Here is a 22,900-nt window from a genome sequence, read left to right as displayed (position 1 = left end):
GAAGAGATGAACTTAAATTCCCTTGTTATTGATAGATGTGGAGTTTAGGATTAAGAATGCATTTACATCCTCAAAAGAAAACAGAATAAATATGTACTGACACTGAAGAGCATATCATCTGTTTACAGCTGAAGATCTATAGTATGCATGGAGGGGGGGAGTCGGAGAAGACAAAAAGGGCACTGGGAGCCTGTCTCCTAATTTGTGTTTTAGAAATTAGACAGATCAAACTATTTTCTTGAAATAGCTGATAGGGAGAACTTTTACAGTTTGACAGCATTGTCTTGCAATGAAGGTTTGATAAGAAAGTTTTGTTCTCTTGAAATTACAAGCTTGTTTTCTTATACTTGCTAAGATGTTCATGTTAAAAACAAACCACAGTTCAAACATGACCACTAAGTCAAGAATAGAAATATATATCTGTCATTCAAAGTTATTTGTGTATGCATATGACTGTTTGGCTCTTCAAGTCAGCCTGATTGTCTCTGTGCTGCTCTTCAAATAATTAACACTTGATAATGCTGTCTTCTGTGTGTGAATAATTTAGATAAGGAAACATGCAGGGGCAGCAAAATCAGAAGTAATTAAAATGCTTATTTTCACTATCAGTAGCTCCATGGGAGATCAAGCTGCAGGTTGACCTCATCACCTCTGAAGTTTTAACTAATTTCAGCAGAAAACATGCATACTTACCCACTTTGAAATATCATTATATGAAAACACTCAAGGCTTTATCACGCACACACAAAATGCAGGACAAAAAAACCAAAACCAACAAAAAAACTCTCAAAACCCAAACAAACAAACAACTCCCCCCATCAATACTTTGTTTGGACAAAAATACTTTGTTTGGAGCTAAAAAAAGGGATAAAAACGGTGTAGCTGTCATGTAACTACACCAATATGTGAAGAAAGAAAACTGTGGAAAGAGGAATAAAGAGAAAGGCTGTGGGTACTTGGTAACTGCAGAAAGTGCTGAGAATTATGTGCATAAAACTAAGACTACCTCCCAAAGCAGCACAGCTATTAAAAACACAATACCAATTAAAAAAGATTGCCTGTACAGGCAACAAAGCAAGATTAAAAGCACACCTCCTCTCTAGCCAAGAAAATGAACAAACATATATCTCAGGAGGCCAGGTGTGTGGATAAAACCTAGTCTGTCCTCAAGACACACTTCAGAACTATTCAGCTCCAACCTTAAGCCTTTTTCTGAGCAACTCCTCCCTTGTCCTGATGCTCTTTTTTTCCAAGGAAATCCTTTATATGTTCTAATCCAAGAAGTTAATCTTACTTATTGTTCTGACAATGAATTGTGAGCATTGTGTTTTCATACAAAGGATGTGAGGTACCTTGCTGTTTAAGACTTTTATCTTGTTTGGCATTAAGGAATTAAGTCCTGTTCCAATCCAGCTGCGTCTTGGTGGCTGACTGCCCTTTGCTGCGGTGGAACAATAGATCAAGACAGTCACACATCTACAGTTGAATTTTTTTCAACCAAACAGTTTTAGTTTATGAAAAAATGATACTGCTGTTATTTAATGCCTCATATCCCTTCATTTAAAACATATTCTGCAGCTGCCAGAACTGTGGTCTAAAACAGATTAACAGCAGCAAAAATATTTTGAGTTCTTCCCACTTTTCTTGCTATAGAAACCTGACTTTGAGGTGGAGCTTTTTGGTACATGGAAAATGCCAGGAAAACAAGCCATTTTTAGCCAGTGATTTTCCATTTGGTTCTATCATTTATTTTTTAGCTTTTAATTTCACACACTACTATAGAGAAAGTCACCATTAAAACTTAGGTTAACCTAAATGTTAGTTATGTTACTACTGTACTGTTTAACTGAAACCAGTATTTGGCTTGTACGTATTTCCTGCTGTTGAATCTTGTTATCAAAGGAGCCTCTGGCCCATCATTCATGAGTCATGCTCATGTTTCTGCATAACCAGGAATGCAGTGCAACAAACCACAGGCAGTTTCTGAGATTTATGTTGTATTCTCCTTGCTATAGCCAGCATAACCTAGATCCACAAGCCTGTTACTCGATTATTATGTGTGATGCTTTAACCAGACTGGTGGGTGATTCTTTTCTATACCACTCCTCAGGGGAAGGGAATAATAGGAAAAGTGGTGGTTCCAAAACTGATATATGTATTTGTAGAATCGTATAATATACATATATATGTATTTCTTCACAAACATGTTTCATAATATATGTGGTTTTTTGTACGTACAGCATACCTTACTGTACATAAGAAGTTTTTTTGGTTGGAAGAGTATGATGGAAGGCTCTCTGCGCATTAACTGTCATTTCAGAATGATGCTAGAAAGCAATCCCTTAAATTTCCAATGATATTTTTCTGACAGAAATATAATCTCTGCAAATTGTTGGTATAAGCAGTGAACAAATCTGTCAGGAATTCTGGCTCTCACAGCTCTAAATTGAAGGAGCATGCAAAGTGCTGCAGGAAACGAGGAAACTGCAAATAGCTTAAGTGCAACCAAAAAAATACAGGCCGTAGGAATGCACAAGTGTCTGCCAGAGCTTAACACTGCCTGTGCCTAAGAAGGTTAGACAATTTTGTTACTAGAAGTACCTCGCTGTCTTATGAAAATTGAAAGTCACTGCAGAAGGAATGGAGGACCTGTGCAAAAACCAGCAACACATGCTGCTGACCTTTGAGCCCTGACAAATTCTCTTGGTCCTACTATTTGAAGGGGCAGTGACAGCACGTTGCTGTGGGTGGAAGCTGTATTGGCTATAAGAGCTTCTCTGCACCCAAGGCTCTACAGTGTGCCATGCTCCTTGCCTCCCACATTAGACCCTGTCATGATCCCTGGCAGGATGTCAGTGAAGCAAGGGAACTGGAGATGTGTCTTGAGATCCTATATGGAGGCTACTGCACTACACTGTATTAAAGGTCTGAGAAATGCAGATTTCCTGGCACAGGACCAAGTAATCAAGACAAAACCAAATACAGTAGATCTGACAGGTTCACAGTAATCTGCCTAGATGTCACAAGAAATCTGTCCATTTAATACCTCTGTGTGAGGTTCAAAATTTAGAGAAACCTGGAGTATATTTTTATCCCAATATGAGGGTTCTAAGGCATTTTTTTAATTTTTTTTTTTAAAGTTGATAGGACAAAACTTAATGTCCTTTTGAAGCTCCATATAAGCACAAAGAAGGGGCAGGCTCTAATGCCTGGGACTTGAGGGTTCCAGTATGTGCTAATGGCCCTGATGGGAGCCTTGCCTGAACCTCTACCATGTAGCTTGTTCCATCTCCCGGGGTATGGGAGTCCCATTTGGGCTCAGCCTGGGCTCAGTCTGTGCCTGAGCTGAGTTAGGGATGTCCCCATCTCCAGCTCTCTTTGGCATGGGTCTTGGGCATGCTTGTGGTTAGTGTGTTTCCTGGGTGGATCCCAGGTATATGCTGTAGCTTGTCTCCAGTCCTGCCTTTGGTCATGTTGGCAGGATGGACTTTGGACCCATGTTGCAGCTTTGCTTTCAGTTTTATGTGTGGTATCACCTCTTTTGCTCCTGACTGAGCTCCCTGTTGTGTCTGGGACTGTTGAAGGACCCTGTCACCAAACCTAGCTCTGCATGATGTGCACAGCCTCTATGGGACTATGCCCCATGGATGAAGGTGTGTGTTATGCAGGGGTTGCCGTAGGCTCCTTGCTTGCCTGCAGCAGCCGTTGCTGTTCCTCACCATGCAGCTTCAAAGCTTTGTGTACAGTGTAAGTGCTGCACGCACAGCAATGCTGCTGTTTGCACATACATCTAGTCTGATAGCATACACAAATTATACTTTGGCTATCCAAACAGCCAGGTAGAAATGTAAGCCAGCCATTTGAGTGCCCGTAACCAATCATTGTATACAACATTCAGTAGTTTGCAGGAGGTTTGCCAATGTCCTTGAGACTTGAACAGTGGAGGCCAGGACTATTGTCTCTGCTGGATATGGAAGATGGAATACTTCCTTTCAGTAGCGATTTTTTTCTCCTTGCAGTGTTTCATCCTGTTGTCAGTTCTGTGTTGGAACACTGCAAGGCCTGGTGTACTGGCTGTAGTTCCCACAATACCCAGGCTCTACCCTGATATTTGCAATTAGCAGGCATTATTATAATCAGGTGAGCTGTTTGAACTAAAAAGCTTCTTATAAACAGAGTGAGCTTGTCTGCTGCTTAAGTCAGTCATGGGCTCCAGACTGTGTCAGGATTTATTCATGCAAATTAAGAGATCGTACCACAGCAGGTAGTAGAAGACATGAGAATAGTCTCTTCAAATTTTGAGAACCAAAACCGAGCAAGGAAGAGCTATAGATGGAAACTCTAGAAAGGCTTATAGGAATGAATTATTTTCTTTAACTTTGTGTTTTACCTAATTTCAGGCTGAAGTGACACTCCCTGCAGTTTCTTGGTACCCTCACATGACAATGTTTGAGTGTTTGATATTTCAAGAACTGAAAGAGACCTTCAAGAAATACACTGAATGTCTGGAACCTTCCCTGTCCATGTGCTTTTGTGACACACAATTAAGTTTCTAGTCATACTTTTTCCTTCTGTGAGCCTCCAGCCTGGAAAATTTCAGTGCTGTCAAGAGTTTCATCTCTGTATTATAAATTTTTTCTATTATAAAAATATTGAAACAAAGCTCAGTTTTGAGAAACTTTTGGTTGAGTCAGAATAGTTTCCAGCAGAAGACCCTTATTTGGGCTTAGTCTGTAACCACCACTCTGATTGCAGTCTCCATCTCAGTGCAGCAGGGGTCTGGGCTGTTAAATTTACCCAGCTTCTTGGCATTGGTTCTTGTCTTCCTCTGTCCCCTTGCGAGTGGAGTTCCCCAAATCCTCACTGACTAGGTTATCTGCTGCAGCCCCATGGACTAGCTCCCAGACTGGTTTTGAGGGACAGTTCTACCTTGGCTGGGCAAAGGCAAATAGTTGGGCTGCAGTGCCCTGCTCAGGGGTGATCCTTTGCTTGAGATCAAAGTTTGGCAACTTTTTCTGAACATCCTCAGAAACCTTTCTTTCTGCACAAAAAAGTTAATAAATACATGAAATCCACATGCTCTGTTTGCCTGTGCTTCACCAATTTTCAGGGACTGAATCCAGCAAGTCTAGTTGTCTCCAATATGCCTAGGTGTAACACCACTAAGAACAATTTTACTTAGGTATGTAATGACAGATCATTATTTTAAGCAGTTAGGGTTGGAAAATCTGGAGCAAGTGTTAGCTCTCTTGATCTTTTTCTGCTGTCTCAACTCATCACTGACATTTGCATTGCAGAAATGAGGAGTGAACTGGGGAAATCCAATATTATGAATACTCAGAGCTTGATTTCAAAGGATTCACGAAGAATCACTACTGACAAGGTATTATAACTTACACGTATTACTTCATTCTTTTTTACCAGTGATTTTTTCATCAGACAGACGTCTGTTTGTAAGATGGCTCATAATACTGAAGCAAGTCAACAGGAAGGGACAAGTATGCTGCAGTAATCTGTTCCTTTTGTGGGGAGAAAATTCCCTTGGCATAGCACATTCCAAGATCCATTCTACCCCCTTCCTTCCCACTTCCCTTTTGATATTGTTTGAAGGATTAATAAAGCTTCTTTTATAAAACTTCTCCTTTTGGAGGGGACTGGGGGAACAAGTCAAGCTAAAGATAATATTAAATTGTCCCTGTTAACTCTTGGAAAGATACTACCTGTGCCATAGATTGCAAGCCAGTTATGTAGGAACATCAGGTCTTGAGTCCTGTAAAACTCCAACACTGGTGTCTGAAGAGTAATACAGCTGACAAACTGTGACATGCTATGGAAATCACTGGAAATTTGTTTCTTGTCTAGGTTGTTGTTTCGTACTGAAGAGTTATTCCACTATTACAAATGATGTTCTGAGAAGCAAAATTATTAATTAATTTCCTTACAGCCAACATTTTCTTGTTTTCCTGGGAAATACAGGAATCCTTCTGCAAGAGGATTTTTTTAGTTAGCAGTCACTTGCCTGATCTGGTGTTTGGGGTTACACTTGAGTAGCGACTGACTTTGGTGACCTTCAGAGGTCCTTCCTTAATGTTTCTATGATATTCTGCTATAGTACAGTTTTAAAATGAGTTTACTACATCTCTTCAGTGGAACTCAGTCAGTCTTATTTCCTGCACCATCCCAGCTGTCACATGTTTTCATAGAATTATAGATTGGTTTTGGTTGGAAGCAACCTTTAAAGGATATTTAGTTGAATAACCCTGCAGTGAGCAGGGTCATCTTCAGAATCACAGAATGGGTGAAGTTGGAAGGCACCACAGTGGGTCATCTGGTCCAGACTTCCTGCTCAAGCAGGGTCATCCTACAGCACATTGCACAGGATTGCATCCAGATAGTTCTTGAATATCTCCAGTGAGGGAGACTCTACAACCTCTCTGGGCAATCTGTTCCAGTGCTCAGTCACCCACACTGTAAAGAAGTTCTTCGTTATGTTCAGTGGAACTTTTTGTGCTCCAGTTTCTGCCTGTTGCCTCTTGCTCAATTGCTCAGCACCACCAAGGAGAGCCTGGATCCATCCTCTTGGCACTCTCCCTTCAGACACTTATTGTCCTGGTTCCAGCCAGGACAGGGTTAATTTTTTACAGTAGCTAGGAGAGGGGCATGACTAGGACACAGAGGTTATTCTGTACCACCTCACATCATTGCCAGAGGCAGGGGAAGGGGACTCACGCTTCAAGGAGAAGGTTCTTTCTGGTTGAGAAAACATCATGGGGGAAGCCATCTGGTATTGTTTGTTGCTGGGGGCTTTCCATATAAAATGCTTCTTTCTCTTATACCTTCTGTTATTAATATTGTTGCTGTTACTGTTTGTTTTCTTATCTCATTGCTGTTTCCAGTAAGTTGTTTTTACCTCAACCTGTGATCTTTGCCTCTGCGCCTCCAGTTGGAGGAGAAACAATGCATGGTTTTTGCAGGAGTACTAAATAGAAGAATACTGTTCCTAAACCACAACACTTATATAGAGTGAAGAGGTCCCTTCTCAACTGTCTCTTCTTGAGGCTGAACAGGCCTTGATCCCTCATCCTTTTCTCATAGGAGAGATGTCCAGTCCCTTAATCATCTTTGTTGCCCTCTGCTGGACTTGCTCAAGGAGCTTCATGTCTCTCTTGTCCTGACGAGGCCAGAATTGGACACAGCACTCCAGATGCAGCTGAGTAGATGGGCAGGTTCACCTCCCTTGACCTACTGGCAATACTCTTCTAATGCAGCCCAAGGTACCATTGGCCTTCACAGAATCATAGAATCACAGAATCATTTAGGTTTGAAAAGAACGCTAAGATAATGAAGTCCAAACTTTGATCAATCACCACCTTGTCAACTAGACCATAGCACTAAGTGCTACGTCCAGTTGTTTTGAGAACACCTCCAGAGATGGTGCCTCCAACACCTGTGCTGGGCAGCCCATTCCAATGCTTAACAGCCCTTTCCATGAAGAAATACTACCTGATGTCCAACCTGAACCTCACCTGACACAGCTTGAGGCCATTTCCTCTAGTCCTGTCCCTAGTTGCCTGTGAGAAGAGGTCAACCCCCACCTGGCTACAACCTCCTTTTAAGTAGCTCTAGAGAGCAATTAGGTCTCCTCTCAGCCACCTTTTCTCCAGAATAAAAAAAAACAGGTCCCTCAGCTGCTTCTCATAGGATTTACCCTCTAGATCCTTCAGCTTTGTTGCATTTCTCTGAACTTGCTCCAGCACTTCAATGTCTTTAATAAGTGAGGGGCCCAGAACTGAACACAGGAGGTGCAGCCTCACCAGTGCCAAGTACAGTGGGACAATCACTGCCCTGGTCCTGCTGACCACACTATTGTTGATCCAAACCAGGAGACCATGGGCCTTGGTCACCTGGGCACACTGCTGGCTAATGTTCAGCTGCTGTCAACCAGCACCCCCAGGTCCTTTTCTGACAGGCAGCTTTCCAGCCACTCTGCCCCAGCCTGTAGTGCTGCCTGGTGTTAATTGTGACTCAAGAGCAGGATCCAGTGCTTGGCCTTGTTGATCTTCATACAACTGACCTCCACCCATGGATCCTGCCTGTCCAGATCCTTCTGCAGAGCCATCCTCCACTGCAGCAGATCAACACTCTCCCCTAACTTAGCATCATCTGCAAACTTTCTGAAGGTACACTCAATCCCCTTATCCAGATCATCAGTAAATATATTAAAGAGGACTGACCCCACTAGTTGCTGCAAGAGCACACTGCTGGCTCATGGACAGCTTGCTGTACACCAGGTTATTCTCTGCAGAGCTATCAGGTTGGTCAGAGCCTGGACCAGCCTGACCTTGAATGCTTCCAGAGATGTGGTATCTATCACCTCTCTGAGAAAACTTTTTCAGTCTTTCCCTACCCTCATAAATAAAAAATGTCTTCCTTGTATCTAGTCTGCCCCCTTTTACTTTAAAACCGTTAGCCCTTGTCCTATCACAATAGGCCAAGATAAAAAGTTTATCTCCCCACATCTTATAAGCCCCCTTTAAGCAATAAGGTCTCCCTGGAGCCTTCTCTTTGCCAAGCTGAACAACTCCAACTGCCTCATTCTGTCCTCATAGGAGAGGAGTTTCATCCCTCTGATCATTTTTGTGGTTGTCCTCTGGACCCTCTTCCATAGGTCCAGGTGTTTCCTATGCTGAGGAACCAAGATCTGGACGCAGCACTACAGGTAGGGTCTCAACAGAGCTGAAGTAAGGGGCAGAATCACCTCCCTCTACCTGCTGGCCTTCTTTTGATGCAGCTCAGGACATAGCTGGCTTTCTGGGCTGTGAACGCACATTGTTGGGTCATGTCCAGCTTTTCATCCACCAGTACCCCAAGTCCCTCTTAGCAGGGCTGTTCTCGATCCCTTCAACCCCCAAACTATATTGTTACCAGGGTTTGCACTGACTCAGGTGCAACACCTTGCAGTTGGCCTTGTTGGACCTCCTGAGGTACACATGTCCCCATTTCTCAAGCTTGTCTTGGTCCCTCTGAACGGCATCCCGTCCTTCAGGTCTGTTAACCACAGTGCTCAGCTGGGTGTCATCTTCAGACTTGCCGAGGGTGCCCTTGATCCCACTGACTATTAAACAGTACTGGTCCCAGTATGAACCCCTGAGGGACCCCATATGTCACCGATCTCCATCTGGACATTGAGCCATTGATGACTACTCTCTGGATGTGACCATCCAACCAATTTCTCATACACCAAACAGTCCACTCATCAAATCCAAGTCTCCAATTTAAAGAGAAGGATGCTGTGGGGGGCTATGTCAAAGGCTTTACAGAAGTCAAGATAAGTGACATCTGTAACCCTTCTCTTGTCCACTGTGGTAGTCACTCCATTATAGAAGGCCACTAGAATGGTCAGGCAGGATTTGCCTTTGGTGAAGCCATGCTGGCTGTCACCAGTCACTTCCCTGTCCTCCATGTGTCTTAGCACAGCTTCTAGGAGGATCTGTTTCATGATCTTCCCAGGCACGGAGGGAGTGAGGCTGACAGGCTTGCAGCTCCGAGGGTCCTCTTTTGTTCCCTTTTTAAAGATGGGTACAGTATTACCCCTTTTCCAGTCACTAGGAACTTCATCTGACTGCCATGACTTTTTGCTGGTATCGAGATGCTTGCTCACACATTGCACTTGGTGCAGTTTTCCAACCTCCCAGGGGTGAAATTGCATTTATCCATGATATCTTCATCTTCCCTCTCAAATAGCTCTTCTCTTTTACTTTTTTTTCATCAAGCTATTGACAGACTACTACACTCTGGATTTTAAGTCACAAGCTGCCCAGAATTTATACATTTATTTAAGACTTTTCAAAAGCCTTTTGGTTCGTTTTGACCTTGAGTTTGCATCTGGAGAAAATGCTGCTATGCTTTCTCTAAGAGAATTTCTTTTAATTTGGTGAGAGAAATAAGACATTTTGGCAAAAGAATTTTACGTATAACATATAGCAGGTAACATATAACTGAAGAAAGGCATTTTACTAAAACATCCAGCACAGAGACCCATTCCACAAAAAACACCCACCACAATCAATATACCAGCTTTAGTAAAACACAGTTCATTGGTTTTAAGTACCCACAAGAGAAGTAAAAGAGTAAAAGAAGAAAACAGATTAAGAGAGTAAAGAAAGAAGAGAGAAAAAAGGAGAGAGAGGACAGAAAAATAGTTACTGGCAAGGTTTGCTGGTTCACATGTTGCCGACTGGAAGACAGGAGAGGAGGAGACAGTTCACCTGGAGCCTCATGCATTTATATAAATTGGTTTTGCTTCTCAGGCAGGATATCTGGTCATTGACCACTGAGTGTCTTCCTGGCCAGAGTGAGGTGTGCTGTAGCCAACCAGAGTCTCCAGGGAGTGTGGTGTGGGTGGGCTACCAGGCAGGTCTGCCTTGACTGACAGCTCAGCTATATGGCCGTCAGCTCTGCCAGTGCTCTGCGTGGGTGCAGCCTGTTGGCTGCAGGCCTTCTGGCTCTACCACGTGCTCTCAGGGGTCCTGGCCCTGTTTGCTGCAGGCCGTGTGCTCTCCACAGGCCTTAGCCCAGCTCTTCTCCCCCCCAGTCCACCCCTTCCCCCTGCAGTGAATTGGCTCTGACCCATATCAATATATAATTCAGTGTGATTCAAATCCAGTATCTCACACAGACATCAGTTGTATTTTTTTCTCAGCCTTTGTTCTAGCAGATCAATTGGTCCAGACTCATTTAGTCTTATCTGCATGCTGATGGCCTTTCACAGTACCTTTCCTAGTTTGAGTTAATTGTCACATTCATGACAATACTGTTGGCAGAATTCAAGAAGTGCTGCAGCTCAATTCTTCTACAATGGCACCAATGATTCTATCATTAAATACTTCCTGTTATATCCTAAAAGAGCACTTACTTTGTTTTGTGGTTGTGTTTCGCTGATGGCATTAGCTAACATGCCTCATAAATTCTAAATGATCTTCTGTGAGGTTATAGAAGAAGTTCTAGGCATTTCTTACATTTACATTATTTTGTACCTTTTATGAATTCATTTAATCAGCCTGAATTATCCCTGATCTTAAGGTCATGCAGTAATTTCTACATGATATTTCAATCTTCCTGCATTGATAATGATTTCTACTATTATTCCATGTGTACTTTTCATCAACATATCTATGCACTCAGATGAGTTCTATAATGACCTTATATTTTCTAGTTGTTTTCATTCATTTTCTACTGAGTATTTTTTGCAACCACTTTGCTGGACACTTTTTTCACCTAATTTCCAGCATGCACCTTTCTCCCTTCTATTTGCAAATAAATTATCTTTATGTTCCTCTACTGGTTGCTACCAGCTATTCAAATATGTCCTCCAGACAATTTCCAATGAAGGAAACAGTGCTAATAAGGAAAAAAAGTTGAGAAAGCAAGAAGCAGCCTTCCTTTCCCATTCTTCCACTCAAAAAACAGCCAAGCAAGAAGTACTAAAATGTCAGAGTCAGTTTTGTGGTCATGCACTCATTTATGCTCGGAGTCCTGTTTGGGAACAGAAACGAAAAAATGATATTAGTGAGCTGCTGTTCTGTTTTCCTGCTTGCTACGTCCTCCGACACTCATCCTAAGCTATATGATTCACAGGCTTCTTGAGATATGAACATCTTTACTGTTAGTGTCTGTATTTCTGTATTTTTTTAGCATGGTCTTGAGAACTCTCTTCTGAAGATCCCCACCTCCCAATTTTTTAAAAATATTTTCCTTAGAGCAGGTTGCAGCATTTGCAGTAGCTGCAGAGTGCTTGGAGCAGGAAATCTGATTTGATTCTGGTATGTAGCCTGAAGGTGGTCCTCCAGAGTCAGCACGTCAAAACGTTGTGTAGGGAGGTCCTCTCTTCCTTAGGGCCTAACTGTGGTTAAGTGATGAAGAGAAGAATGTAATTTAATATATAACTATGTATCAAAATGTAGCAATTGTCTTTTACAGGTGGAAATTAATTGCATGACACAAGCTAGAAACAAGAGGGTTTTTTCTCTGTTTATTGGTGGAGGACCTTCTAGCAACATAGTAGCATTGACAAACAGTAGACTAAATCAGAATCCTGGGACGTGTCAGGTGGCAATTGATGTACTTATATGAAACCTTTCATTCTATATGGGAAAATTCACATTATAAATTTAAAAAAGCTGTCTCCCTTAAGAGAAGATAAAAAATATCTTCTTTATTAGAATGGAATCTTTTGCTGCAGGGATAATTGAGTAAACTGATGCTAACCTTCTTGATTTTGGTTCTGTTGAAAGGAAATATCACTGGCTTCAGTGGAGCTGTCACTGAGCTATATAAAGGTAATGACACAAAAGTCAGTCCTTCTATAAGTTTCAAACTTGGCCTATCATGTTAAATAGTTCAATGAAAGAACATGGGTTCTATTAGACTTCTGCAGGGAATAACTCTGTGAAATATGACTAGTAGTATTTGAAATATTTTGGGGATCAGCTTTGCCTGCTGTCCTGGAAGGAGCAGGGAGCAGGAAGCCCTGAGTCCAGGGCAAGACAGACAAGGCTGTCCAGGAACTTTTCTGCCCCTTACAAACCTTGACCAGTCTCACTGCACCCTTGCTGAGCTTTTGTCACTTTGGAAGCAATGCTCACTGCTTCCCCATCAGCAGAATGGCACAGGGAACTTACAAGGAACTTGTAAATAGTCCAAGTGAAGCATGGCTACCATGCAGCCAAACCAGCAGCTTCTTCTTGAAGGAGAAAAGAGGGTGTTTGCTCCCACTGCGCTGGCCTGTGAAAGAAATACACTGCTTTTCGTAAAGGGACACATCAGTTCCATGCCAGCTTTCATACCTGTAGTGTATTACTCACTGATTGCTGATACAACCCAGGGTCTCTTATTGCACAACTGATTTTTCTTCTTTCCACACCCCCACCCCCCCCAGTCTGTTATATAGACTGGAAGCTGCTGACCTTCACCATATTGAGCAGTACTTGTTATTTATCAACAGAACTGAATTTTCTTTGAACTTCTTGCAGGATTCAACTCTTTAAAAATTGATAAATAGGGATCTGATGTGGAGGAGCTAGACCAGCCAGACGACTTGCAGGAAGATGTGGAGTACTGTGGGGAATCATAAAAGGGCATGACAGATGGGCCACTTCCCACTGCTTCGTCTGAGGAGTCTAACCCTGATTTGTAAAACAGAAGGTCTGAATACTCCTGCCCAGGTACCTGCTGAATAAGATTTTCTCAAGGACTAAAGTGTGTTGTTGAATTGGTAAATGTTTAGGAGCCTGAATCCTATGGAGATGTCTAAATGGTGAGCTGCTCCACATCCACTGTTGCTGGAGAATTCTTGTGTATATTCTTCCATTTCATTAACTCAAGACACAGAAGAGTGATGTAACTGTCATGATTTGTTTTAAAGGGTAGGATTATCTTAAGATGAGAGTAATTACAACTTTTCCCTCCAGCTACTCATGTGAAAGCAATTTGGATAAAGCTTGGAAAAAAAAGAAAGCAGTATAGAACAGAAGGAACAGAAGAAGGTTATGTACATAATCACTAAACAGTTCAAATAAAAATTTCAAAGAGGTTAATGCATCTAGTCAAAGTCAGTCTTCTATCCTCCATGTTTTCTTCCACTGCTGATGATTAGAATATAGGATGAATTCAGAATTCGGGTGAGATGAACTTTGTTACACTAACTGTGTAACTAAACGTGGCTTGATGGATAAAACTGCTTTGAGGAACCAATGTGTATTTGGATGGATAATTCATACACTATAAAACTATTCATCTGTCTAACAGAATCTACAATTAAAAAGATTCAGGACCTCATCCTACTTGTATTAAATCAATTATAAAGCTGTCCTGAACTTCAGTGGGAGGAGAATCAGGGCATAAGTCATGAGTATTGCAGCCTAAAATGGAAGATTTTTAAAACTAGGAATGAGGCAGCACAAGGCAGGCAACTGGCAGCTCATAGCCTGTGGACTGGGCCATTAAACATGTTGCTCTGCATCATTCCCATCCAAAGGTGACTGGCTTTGTGCTGGAAAGCAGAGTTTGCAATATGCTCCGTGACCAGCCTTTCTAATGGCTGAGATTTGTTCTATGAAATGTTAAATAATGAGTTTATGCCCTTTCCTTTAAGGGGTCACTCAGCTTTTAGGTAAAAGGTGAAACAGGTTAAAAGAGTGTCTTTCAGACTTTAAATCTAGATGTATATACTTTGTAAAGGAATTTTTAAAAGTATATGTCTCAGACACAGAATTACTGTGAAATTGGTTACCTATATGCAGTTAAAAGAGCTGACAGACACTTGCTGCAGAAATATCCCAGCACTTCTGTCAGGGATGCAGAGAGGTGCACAGGAGTGTGTGTTTGTTAGAGATGGGAACCCTGGCATATGGCCCTTCATGCTTGCTTCGAAATGCCTGCAGACTTGTCCGTCTCCATGAGGCTGAAAAACAAGTCTGCAAGCTGGTTGTTATTTAATTTCTCTTGTTTTATCTGTGAGCCATTCCTCAGGAAAAAGACAGAAGAGGACGACTTTTATACACCTGGAATAAAAACTCCTGTGTATAGCAACTCTTTCTCTCCATTTCTCTAATTGTTTTATTTAAAGCCCTCCCTAGACCAAGAATGTTTTTTAAACATCTCACATACCCATCAAAATTAATTTCTCTGAGGTTCAGGGCACTGTCTGTGTAGGACAATGGAAAAAGTGCCAGCAGAAATAAATGTACAGTCTTGACTTTCAGATAGCTGAAGGCAAAAAAATCCCAGTGGATTTTGTTTAAAAATATTTTCAAAAAATAATGAGAAATAGGAAAACCGCACCAAAAGACACAGTGTGCCAAGTAATTTAATAGGTTTTTGCAAGCTTAGTTTACAGTAAATGTCACTTGCATGCTAAAAACTGCTCAGAGGGATTGGTTACTTTAATCTTGATGTACAAGAGAAAGTCTCTGTGTTTTAGAAGAGTGAACGGTCCAAGAGTTTCCATCTCTCACCAAAGTGAACAGAGAAGGCGAAGTAAGGTGGTTTTCCTTATAAACAATTTAGAACTAGAGGGGCAATTAAAAGAATAAATAGGAGCTGTTGAAAATGTAATCTAAAACTTAAGCAGCCCTTCCATGACAAGGGTTTTTAAAAACCTTTTCACTAAACTAGTGCTAAGAGGAAAAATCAATTACAGCAATACTGAAAAGGGGCAGATTGTCAAAGAATAAGTTTCTAGCAAAGAAATGATCAAAATTTGTAAATTTTTCAGGCAGATCCCAAGGACATCATAATGGCTTGAAGCAAATGAATCGTCTCTCAGCTGTAGTATTGGGTGGTATTTGAAAGCTCCATCTCTGAAATCCAGGAAAAAACCCCACAGTGAAGTAGACTCCTGCAGAACACTTCTTCTGGAAAAGTCCCTGTAAAGCAAGCACAGAAGTTCAATGTAATACATTAGGAAAATAAGACAACTTTTTGGCCAGTTTTGGAGGATTTTCTGGGAGAAAGAAAAAGCTCTTGAGAAAGCTCAGTACTACACTGTGCAAAAGACCCAGCTTATTTTGTTCCATGAGAATCTCGGGAGATGAAAACAATTCAGATCTTACCATCTGTGTTTTGTTTTGTGACAGGGATTCCTTATGCCAGGAGGACAGGATTTGACGAAAATGTCCTGGGTCCAGGACCTCTCCCCTCCGTGGCCTGGGCCCAGGGAGGAGTTCTAGACCAAATGTAGGGGAGGGGGCACTGTGGATTCTGCTTCCTCACATGTAGCTTTTGTCCGTCCTTAAATCCCTTGTTCTATTGTTAATGCTGTAAAATGAGAACAAAATTTGAGCTTCGGTTCTTACTGCAATGGAAATGGGTAGGCAATAGCATTTACAAATATAGATGAACAATGTCAACATGCATGATTTTGAATTGGCCTCAATTCATCTTAATATTTGACTGTCCCACAGTACTACTGAGAAATAGCAACATGTGTTCACTTTAAAAATACTTTCTGTATTATGTAGCTATCCCATTATTTCAGTGTGAATAAGTCTCTTAAATTTCTTCTGTAAATTCTGTGTCTTGTTGCAGTTGCAGGTCAAGAAGAATTAATCTCCTACATACAGATCACAGCTCTCAATTCAGCTCTATAATAGAAATGTTTATAGGTATAATGTATAACATGTTTTCCTTAGCAGCCTGAAAAATTTAAATCCACATACTAAATACTTCTATGTCTCTCCAAATGCTTATTAGTTTTGTGTTGTTTACTAGGTCAGCTTCCATAACTCTAGTCATTTTCTCGATAGGATTGCAGGTTATTAAAATTTTTTTCTGCTTAGTGATGTTTGGAATCTTTTCTTCTTTATTGCAAAAGCAGTTTTAACAGTTGTTATTCCACTTAGAAGGGACTTAAAAGTCCAACAGTGATTTTAGATTTTATTACATATTTTAATAGAATATGTCATGTAAATGTAAGATAATCAACAGAGACCAATGAAGTACAACAGAGCCTAAAGGCACAAATCACAGTGCGTATTAACCAAGAAAGAAAATTATGAGCTACAAAGAAAACAAAGCCTTTATGACAATTGTACTTTACAGAAAGATGGAAAACCTGATTACAGTCTTGCTTCTTCCAGTCGAATAATAATATCCCTGAATCTGAAAAAGATGTGAAACTAATGCAAGACCACAATCACATCAAAAGGACAGTTCGATATGCACCGATAATAAAACCAAAAACAAGTCAGAAAAAGTCATATAAAGTGATTATCACATCTAGCATATTATTTCATTTCTGTTCATTTTCTACTTTTCTGTGCAAAAAGCATCAACTCAAACATTTTAATAATAAAAAAAAAAGATGCTGTAATTCTGCAGAACACTTCCAGTGAAGATGGACAATAGTTTAAGCTTATATCTACTGAAACTATTATGTTCCCCAGTAAATAAATACATAATTTTACCTCAAGTGAATATTTTCTTTTGCAGGCTGTTATTTTGGAGACCAGAAGAGGCCAAACGTACATATCTAAAATTATATGAATGGGCTAGAAAGTACTGCTGTTAAATCCCCTGTAGAGCCTCACCCATTGCCATGTCCCATAGCACCCTCTTGTTGAGAAAGGAGGTGGCAGATGAGGGCTTGGAGGTATTTTGCTGTAAGTCACATTTACTGTGTTCTATGTGAATGGTCACTGTGGGCATCCAGTTCCTTTCTCTTGGCTTAGCAAAACCACTCCAAAATGATACCACAGAGCCCCAAATTTTCCAAAATGTGCTCCATAGGCTCAGGATAGGGAGGGGTGAGTGAAAACATTTTGGAATGAAGGGAAAACCGGCCAGGAGGAAGAGACATTTTAGTCCCTCATCCCTCATTGTAAATTAGCTGTTGGTGTTAAAGATTTCAGGACATACCTTTCAGGTCTAAAAGACAATAAAAAATATTTCTACTTACATTTGCTCAGGCAAAGTCGTGGTCCTTTATGTTGCAATATAAGGCTTTTTTGGTGGAGTCCTAATTACTGTGACGCTTGGCCTATCTTTGGTTTTATGACTGCATGACCCATTTGTATTGTCATAATCATGCAAAGAATTTTGAAATGAACAATTGTCACTTGCTTTCTTCTCTATTTCTGGACTACGAATCTAGGGCCAAGACGGTAAATTTACATATAATGTACAATGCAAGGGAATGTAATGAAATTTATGCAAGGAGAATGCCAGTCAGCTCAACAGTCACCAACTTTCCACCCATCAATGCACCTTAGATGTAATAGAGAAGCTGTAATGTCCTCTTTTGGAATGGGAAAACCTGCTTATTTTTGGGAGGAAGATTCAGCACAGTAATATCACCCTTCTACATTTCCAGACTTGTGTAGTCTTTAGAGAAATCTTTGCTCCACAGCTTGCCTTGATTTCCTGTTAAAATATTGTACTGTAGGATGTGCTAATTATGTGTTTCTACAGGCTAGTTGGAAGTTAGTTATCGTACTCAAATGGTAAGATACTACTGAAAATATTTTCAAGATTTTGCACAGGCCAGGCTGGCAGGATGCTGCTCTGTGATGCCTGACTATGCTCTCTGTAGGCCAACATCCAGGTGAGGTAACAAGCTGCATAACACTGCACACAGTTCTGAAGGAGTGTGCCTTTAAGTACATTCCCTGAAAGGGCCAAACAAGCACCTTTTGAATAGCAATTGCAAATGAGAAAATTTTTCGGAGGAGAAAGACCCCCTTCTGTCATGGAAAGCTTCCCTTTGCCTCCTAATAAGAAATCCAATTTATGGTCAGTGTACCCCCTCACTCAATATCCTTTTCTTTGTACTGTCTTAACGACTTACCATGGGTTTCCTGGTCAATCAGTCAATTCCCGCGCCCCCCCCCCCATTCCCCTGAGCTACTTGTTAAACTGTGGCCTCACAGTAAGGAATTCCAAACTGAGGGACTTTATTTTCTCTGCAAGATGTGACCCTGTGCGTGAATAGGCAGTATTTCTACTGCTGGAAGAGCCTACAGTATTTCAGATCATGACAGCAAGTACTTAATGAGCCTGGTCCTCTGGAATTCTAAATGTGGTTCTTTGAATTGCCCTACAAATTAGAGGTCTCCAGTTTTCTCCTTGTGGTAGTTTGGTCTGGGCCTTCCTTGGTGACCAGTCTGTAACCAAGGAAGGGTCCAGATTTACCCAGTATTCCCTACGATTTTTACGTAAGCTGGGCTATAAGAAGAAAGGAGGAGAGGCCTTCGCTCTCCTTCCTTGGAGGTGCGGGTTCCTTGCTGTTGAGTCTGCCGTGTTGGGGAGCGAGGCCTGGTAAGGCCTTGTCGATCTTGGGAGGCGGAGGTTGCCGGCGGTCGTTCCAGAGTGACTTTTGGTTGTCCCAAGGAGAGTAGTGAGATATTTCTTTACTAACTCTTTTAGTTGCTAGATATTGGGCTACTAATCGGGATATATATATATATATATATTTGGTTTTGTTCCTTTTCCCTTCCCCCTTCCCTTTCCTTTGTGAAATCGTATATATTTCAATTGTATATAACTGTAACATAAGTGTAAATATATTTATATATATATATTGCTCTAGCTGTCTCTCTCTCATTTTGGTTTTCTTAGTTGGTTTTTTTTTCCCTCTTCTCCCTGAAGTTTGAGAGGGGGGGAGACTTCTTGTAGTAAGGTTTGGAGACTTAACAGAGAACCAGCTTCAAACCATATCACTCCTGCAGTGTTAAGTGAGCTCACAGAGCTGCTCTTTGTGATATGAACCAAGGAGAAGAAGGGATATTATTGAGGAGTACCAGGCATATAAATCAGAAGGCAGAAGTCAACTCCCACTGAGTGCTCTTCTAAGCCAGGATAACATAAAGTTTTCCCAGCACTGAGGGGAAGATACGGACTCTTGTTACTAGCTTGCCTTTTTTTGGTAATGGCTACAGGTGGAGGGGCTGCTGCCATGCTACACAGTTCTCATCAGTGTAGACAGACTGAGACTGCTTTCTGTCATCTTTTTTCAAGGCAAGTTATTAATACTTTTTGCTCTTATTAAGCTCTAATACCATAGTGCTGAACAAGATAGCAGGAGACTTCTTTCACAAAATGCTTGTTTCCTGTCAGTTATTAGGTCCTTTGCAGGCAAATATTGGCCATTACTTATAGAAATACCTCACACAAACCCAAAATTTGATCTAAATTGTAAATGAAGGAAAAAAACAGGTGAGGGGGAGGGAAGTACCCTCATACATAAATCAGTCTTGTTAACAAAGTTTTATTCCTGTGAATATCGGTCATTCTGTTGTTATGGATGTGGATGTTTTTCTCTCTTGGGGAGAAGGAAAGGTCATCTGTAAGCCAAACTGCTGAATCTATACAGAGTCCTGACTGTAAAATATAGTCTGTCTGGTTTGCTTTATTTTCTCTGTCTGTGAATCAATATACTCGCATTGATTAATAATGTTCTTATATGTCTCACACAGCTCTCTCTATAAAGAGTAGTTCCACTGAATTATGTCTTATAGTGTATGTTAATTTGCTTATCTCTGTACACTGTCTTATAGTTAGCTCCTTTGTAGCTTGTATTACAAATGTTAAATGGATGATTTTTCAAGCATTTGCTTTTACCTCTCCTCTCTCCACTACCACACTCATATTTACAATGTAATAAAGTAATGGCATAAATATTGAGGAATTATTTTTACTGAGGGTTTTTTCTGTTTACTTAGCAATTTAAAATGGCTTGCCCACCTACCTTCAGTTTATACGTAGTCATTTTGGCTGATTATTTCATATACTGTACTACATTTAGAAAAAAACTCGCTTGTGACCATAGTAACTGTTTGATTAGGCACAGTTGAGCACATGGGTTCATTTTAATATAGCTGGAAAAAATAGACAAATGATCTTGAAAGCTCCTGAAATCATTTGGGTTATTATTGGCTTTCATTTTAGGTTCAACAGAGAAAGAATTGCTCATAGCCTCTCTTTCTTTCTTTCAATGTGTTTTTTTTTCCTTCTTATTTCAACTTAGTAGATGTGGGCTGCAAAGCATTTATGTAAAAGTATTTGGAGGTTTTCCATGGGCAGCTTGCCTTCCTGAAGATAAAAAGCTATGTATGATAAGATTTGCCAAACCAGGAGCAACAGTGCAACATTCTTGTCTTCTCTATTATACCAGAGAGAATGTGGCCCCCTCTAACCCAATTTCCCTTATACTGTGTTACGGCTTGGCCCAAAATCTTTGCAAGCCAGGTGGAATTGGGCTGTAATAACTTGAAGAAGGGCAAAGAGGGCCAGAGGAAGAAGTATTGATCCCACTCAGCTGTCCCTTTACCTTCATGGAGACTTTGAGGAGTATTTCCTCATGTCCAGGTGTGCAAAGTATTTTCTGGGACAGGTATATCCAGAAAGCAGTCCTGAAAGGATTTCCTTTGCAGATGTTTCTGTGTTGTTGATGCTGTGGTAACTCAGCCATCATAATGATCAGAGAGAGAATAGAAAGTACCTACTTCCTTCTGAGATGATTGATTCAACATGCAACCATTAACTGATGTAATCTCATTCTGATCTGAAGTCCATAAAAAACTGTGGAAGAGAGAGGAAACTGAATCGCAAAGATAATTTTTGTTGCAGAAGAATAAGAGCCATCTCCTGGTAACATCCTCGGTAGTGTGCATGCCCAGCACTCTAGCACTCATTCAGGACAAATTTCAGGAATTCATGGTACAGCTCACAACCACTTTTTTTTTTCTGTGTGTCAGAGGCCACAGTGCAAGCTAATCCACATCCAACTAACCATAGTCTGCCAGCTGGGCAACAAAGAAATCTGAAGTACACCTGGCTGGTGGTGAGCCCATAGCATGAGACTGGATATCATCAGAGAAATCAGGCTTGAGTTCCCATGGGTTTCTCCTCAGTAATTATGTGATAAAATATTGGTATCATTACCCTAATTAGCTGCAAAACATTTTGGACTTTTGTGAATATTTCTTGCTCACCAATTGACAAAGCATGTATAGTGATGTGACTGCTTCTGCAGATGATTTTATAGCATGTTTTACAAATGTCCTGGTTTTTTGAGATTTTTTTGTCTGTCAGAGCATTATTTATTAAACAGTCTTTTCAGTATTCAGATGAATCCAGTTATTATTCCAAGAGTTAATAACAATATCTGTGCCTTGCCATCTGTTGTAAAGGACAGTGCTCCATATCAACCTCTGTAATGCCTAATGTTGAGCTTTTCATATCAGTAGAGAAAAATGCACTTCCCTGCAGAAAGATGGTGTCTTGAGACAGCCCAAGGCTACTTTGCCTCATGTTCTGATTATCAGTGACCAGCTGCAGTCTCTAATCAGTAGTTCAGAATTTCTACTGTCCCATTGTCTGTGCTGCCTGTAAGGGCCCAGCTACCTGAGAAGTCCTTCCTCTGCCTCTTGCCTTTGGAATACTTCAAATAGTTGTTGTCTTGAAACGGGTTGGGAAGAAATCAACAACCCTTAACTCAGTTGTGACTGTGTTATAGGTTAGAAATCTGAGGGGGGGAATTTTTCTTCCCCCTGCCCCCACTGTAGGAAAGACGGAGTTTGACTGGAAAGGGGGGGCAATTAGCTTTGCAAAAGAACCTTGCTGGCTGAACCAGATTTCTAATGAATGGCCCATCAGAGGCTGGGGGGAGAGGGGAGGAGTTTTGGGGGGGGTTGCTGGCTCTCCTCACAAGGGAGAAGTCAGATTGCTGGGTTCTCTCTCTGGAACGGGGACAGGGTTTGCGTGTGTGCTTTTGGAGGAAAAGCCTGGAGGCTGGGTTTTCTGGCTTTTGTCCTGATGAGGCCTGACCGCTGGCTTCGGCTGGCTTTGCACGCTGCCTCGTGACTCCAGCTGGAACCTACTGTGTTTTCATCGGAGAGCTCTGTGCTCACCGGGAGAAAAAAGGAGGAGCCTTGAGACACCGTCATCTGAGAACAACAGTGAGTCCTGTGGGGGTGGACTGCTTTTCCTTCTGCCCTTCTTCCACTGGGAGAAGGGTCCTCGTTTTTCTTTTTGGCTTCTCCCGCGATCCGAGACCAGCCCTCAGACCCCCTTCCCACACGGTGACCGCCAGAGCCCAACAGCGCCCCCTGCAGGTCACACAGGGTACTGCAGGCTCTGCACCTCCAGTGACCCAACAGCGCCCCCTGCCGACCGTGATTAGAACTGCGCTAAAGGACAGAGAAGTATTCAGACTTTTTTTCTTTTTCCTTTGTTAGAAGGGTACTTTTTTTGGGTACAGGACTATTGTCTCTTTTTTTTTTTTTCTGTTACTGTTCTTGCCAATGTACATATATCTTTTAATAAAGGGTTGTTATTTCTTCTTTTTTTCCACACTTCCTCGATTAGAGCCCCCTTAATTTTGGATTTACAATTGCTGAGAGAG

General features: G+C 41.3%; 2 long non-coding RNA genes across 2 annotated transcripts; one reads left to right on the top strand and one right to left on the bottom strand.

Moving 5' to 3' along the window:
* The first annotated feature begins 5,292 nt into the window (after nucleotides 1-5,292).
* On the top strand, nucleotides 5,293-15,479 carry LOC116780681. The gene is made up of 4 exons (XR_004354570.1): nucleotides 5,293-5,383; nucleotides 12,294-12,338; nucleotides 13,032-13,223; nucleotides 15,275-15,479. It is a non-coding gene; the product is annotated as an uncharacterized LOC116780681 (long non-coding RNA).
* LOC116780680 lies at nucleotides 14,514-16,659 on the bottom strand. Its single transcript, XR_004354569.1, has 3 exons — nucleotides 16,613-16,659; nucleotides 15,612-15,816; nucleotides 14,514-15,425 (listed from the first exon to the last, which is right to left on the bottom strand). It is a non-coding gene; the product is annotated as an uncharacterized LOC116780680 (long non-coding RNA).
* Nucleotides 16,660-22,900: the final 6,241 nt, after the last annotated feature.

Source organism: Chiroxiphia lanceolata, chromosome Z, assembly GCF_009829145.1.
Source record: "Chiroxiphia lanceolata isolate bChiLan1 chromosome Z, bChiLan1.pri, whole genome shotgun sequence".
Lineage (NCBI taxonomy): Eukaryota > Metazoa > Chordata > Aves > Passeriformes > Pipridae > Chiroxiphia > Chiroxiphia lanceolata.
Note: the sequence above shows the minus strand (reverse complement) of the source record. Positions and strands in the feature narration are given on the sequence as shown.